This window comes from Nicotiana tabacum, chromosome 23, assembly GCF_000715075.1.
Source record: "Nicotiana tabacum cultivar K326 chromosome 23, ASM71507v2, whole genome shotgun sequence".
NCBI lineage: Eukaryota > Viridiplantae > Streptophyta > Magnoliopsida > Solanales > Solanaceae > Nicotiana > Nicotiana tabacum.
In genome coordinates, this window is record NC_134102.1 from 36,409,613 (window position 1) to 36,413,830 (window position 4,218).

Consider the following 4,218-nt stretch of genomic DNA (forward strand, 5'->3'; position numbering starts at 1 on the left):
CAACTGCTCCTTTAACTCCTTCAACTCTACTTGGGCCTTACGATACGGTGGAATAGAAATAGGCTGAGTGCCCGATAACAAGTCAATACCAAAATCGATATCTCTATCGGGTGGCATGCTCGTACGATCTGTTGGATACCATTCTGGTGAAGTCTCTCACTACCGGAACTGACTTAACAGTAGGACTATCAACACTAACATCTCTCACGAAGGCTAGGTATACATCACACCCCTTCTCAACCATCCATTGTGCCTTAAGGAAAGTAAGAACCCTGCTAGGAACATAATCCAAAGTACCCCTCCACTCCTACCACGGTAAACATGGCATAGCGAATGTCACTGTCTTGGCGTGACAATCAAGAATAGCATGATAGGGTGACAACCAGTCCATGCCCAAGATAACGTCAAAATCTACCATACTGAGCAACAATAGATCCACTATGGTTTCAAAACCACCAATAACAACTAAACACGACCAATACACATGGTCCACAACAATAAAATTTCCTATAGGCGTGGACACATACACAAGAGAACTCAAGGAATCATGAGATATACCCAAATACGGAGCAAAGTAAGATGATACATATGAGTAAGTGGATCCCGGGTCAAATAAGACCGATGCATCTCTATGACAAACTAGAACAATACCTGTGATAACTGCGTCTGAGGCAACCACCTCCGCCTAACCTGGAAAAGCATAGCATTTGGTCTTACCTCCCCCTCTAGGGCGACCCCTACCCGCCTGACCTCCACTCCTAGCTGGATATACAAGTGGAGCGGAAACTAGAGCAGTAACCACTGCCTGAGAAGTCTATGTGCAACTTGAGACCTAGAAGTAGCTGGAGCACCACTAGAAGCTGGAAGTGCTGAATGAAGTAGATGATTACATAGCCCCTGCCATGACGGGCTGTAGCTACAGTGTGGCCACCAATAAATCCTCATGTACCTTGAGGCCTTTTGGCCTCCCTGTCCTCTCTCTCACGACCCCACATACCGTCAAATCTCCGTGCGATCTCCACCACTTGCTGATATGGGGTATCCATCTCTAACTCTCTAGCTATGCTGAATCTAATACCATAGTTGAGCCCCTCGAAAAATCGATGGACTCGCTCTCTGACTGTAGAAACCAAGGCAGGTGTATGTCTAGACAAATCACTGAATTGGACAGCATACTCTAACACTATCATATTACTCTGGTGCAGCTGCTCAAACTCCATGTGCCACGCATCTCTAAGGGTCTGAGGAACAAACTCTCTCAAGAATATCTCAGAAAACTGAGTCCATGTGAGTGAAGCTACACCGGCTTGGCTACCCTCCTCATACACTCGCCACCACAGATACGCTGCTCCTGACATTTGGAATGTAGTAAAAGCAACCCCACTCATCTCCACAATACCCATAGTGCAGAGAATATAGTAGAACATGTCTAGGAAACCGTGTGCATCCTCTGTAGCTAGGCTGTTGAAAGTAGGAAGATAATACTTCTTGAACCTCTCAAGTATAAGATGCTCCTCCTCAGATGCCACACCCTAACCTCGGGCTGAACCAAAAAAATAGGTTGCATTGGTAAAACCTAAAAGACCTGATCAACATGGACCCGCTGCTCTGGAGTACGGGCCGTGGGAGTCTGAGCTCCTCCTCCAGCATAAGATGTGGTTGGTGCAAGTGGAATCAACCCTGCCTGAGCTAGAGTACTGAACAAGCTCAATAACTATGCGAGGGTCTCCTAAAGTGCAGGGGTGGCAACAGGTGCCTCAGGTGCTTGCCCCCAACTGGAGCTACTGGCGGCTCCTCTGTCGCAGCACAGGAAGGTGCTCTAGCTGCACCACGTGGCCCTCCTCGACCTCTGCCCCAACTCCGACCTCTCGCGGCTCTAGTAGGGGGCACGGGTGTCTGATTGTTGGATCCAGCGGTGTGTGTCCTCGCCATCTGTGAGAGTATAGAAAGACAAAGATTCAGTATTTCAAAGTCAACCCATTCGCATGATAAGGATTCAAGAAGTGAAGTTTCCTAATAGTTCCAAAGCCTCTCAAAGATATGCACAAATGTCTCTGTACCGAGCCGTAAGACTTTACTAAACCTGCTTATGACTCGTAACACCTATGAACCTAGGGCTATGATACCAACTTGTCACGACCCCAAATCTCCCACCGTAGGATATCGTGATGGCACCTAGTCTCTGAGACTAGGTAAACCTAACATATATGAAAAGGTAGCGAAAATAACAACAGAACATCAAATTAAACCATATAACTAAAATAATAGAACTCAACAATACCGTCGACAATAACTCCTAAAATCTGGTGAGACTGAGTCATAAGCTCTACACGAGCATACTGAAACATCCCTAACACATAACAATATAAATAAAGAGTATGAAATATAAAAACAAGGACAGAGGGTGACTCTGAGGCATGCGAACGCCTTGAAGTCTCCAATCTGAAAGCTCTACTAATTGGTGCCTAGCCTTGTACGAGGTACTTGGATCTGCACAAAAAGATGTGCAGAAGCATAGTACGAGTTCACCACAATGATACCCAGTAAGTATCAAGCCTGATCTCGGTAGATTAGTGACAGGATCAGGACAAGACACCTACTAGGTTTTGAAAAGAAGCTGAACAAGTACAATACAATATAATAATGAAAACGAAGAAAGGAGGCAATGAAGAAATACAACAAGATAAGCTACAACTGAATTTAAAGCAAGAAAGGTAACAAGGAAGGAACATATAATAAGAATACCAAGAAAATAATGCAGACAAACACAAGTGAGGTAAATGAAAGATAGCAATAAGATTCACAACCGGGGTACCGCCTTGAATCTCATTTAACAATTACAATCACAATCATTTCTTATACAGCTACGTGAGTCGTACATTTAGATAGTTTTGAAAACTGTTTTCCCGAAATAGCTACACCACTTTAGCCCGCCTTATATTGCCGCGTGGATTCAAGTAACTCCCTTACTAGAAAAACGCACATAAATCTCACCTTATGCCACTGCATGCACATTAACCCCTATCCTTATACCGCCGCAAGCGCATCAATATCACAGCAAAATCAGAACTCGCACCACATGTGCTCATATGCCACAAATGGCTAAAAGAATCAACAATACCAATGTTTTCACAACAAATAGCCCATGTCTTAACCACAATATGTACAAGAGTCTCAACAATAGCAAACTGAAATTGAATAGCTCAACAAGAATGGTATTTCATCAATTAATAACTTTGCCTCAATGTGATCACGACTTTTACAACTTCAACACCAATAACTCAACAAGAAGCTTTTCCATGGAAACAACAACTTCAAGTAACAAATTTAATAATTAAGGAAGTAAAGGACAATAAGGAAGACAATAACTTCAATTTAAAGCATATAAGAGCAATTAACAACTAAAAGGTGAAACAAGTGTTAACAATGTCAAATAAGGCATGTGAGGGTAGATTAATACATGCAAGGATAGACTAACGATGAAAATATAACATGCTATGAAAATTCAATTAAAGGCTTGAAAAGAGTCCAATAGCCTAAACCGGTCAAATATAACATATAGCCTGTGTACCAACTCGTCACCTTGCATACACGGCTTTCACATATCAGAAATAGTAGAATCAACCCAAATCATAAGGGGTAGTTCCTCATACAAAGTTAGACAAGATACTTACCTCAAACAAGCTAACTCAATCCGCTAGTAAGCCTTTTCTTTGAATATCCAACTCCGAACGGCTCGAATCTTACCAAAATACCTTTATACCATAAATATAAACCATAGGAAACTATTCCGAATAATAAAGTTGCAATCTTTAAAGAAAATCAAAAAGCCAACTCAAAAGGTCAACCCCAAGCCCGCGACTTGGAACCCGACCGAACATACACAATCCGAAATCCCATTCAATAAAGAGTCCAACAATACCAAAATTCTTCAATTCCGATCTCAAATCGATATTCAAATCCCCAAAATATAGCTTGGGAGGTTTATATAAAATTTCTCAATTTTTCCAACTCAAAACACTAATTAAGTGATAAGAACAATGATGGATTCATGTATAATAATAAAATCCGAGTCAAAAACCCTTACCCCGATCAACTTCTAGAAAATCTGTTCCGAAATCGCCCAAAACCGAGGTCTCTAGCTCAAAAGATGAAAAATAACTCTAACCCTCGATTTGGAAATTAAATATCTGTTGCCTAGTGATTACTCTAGGCGAT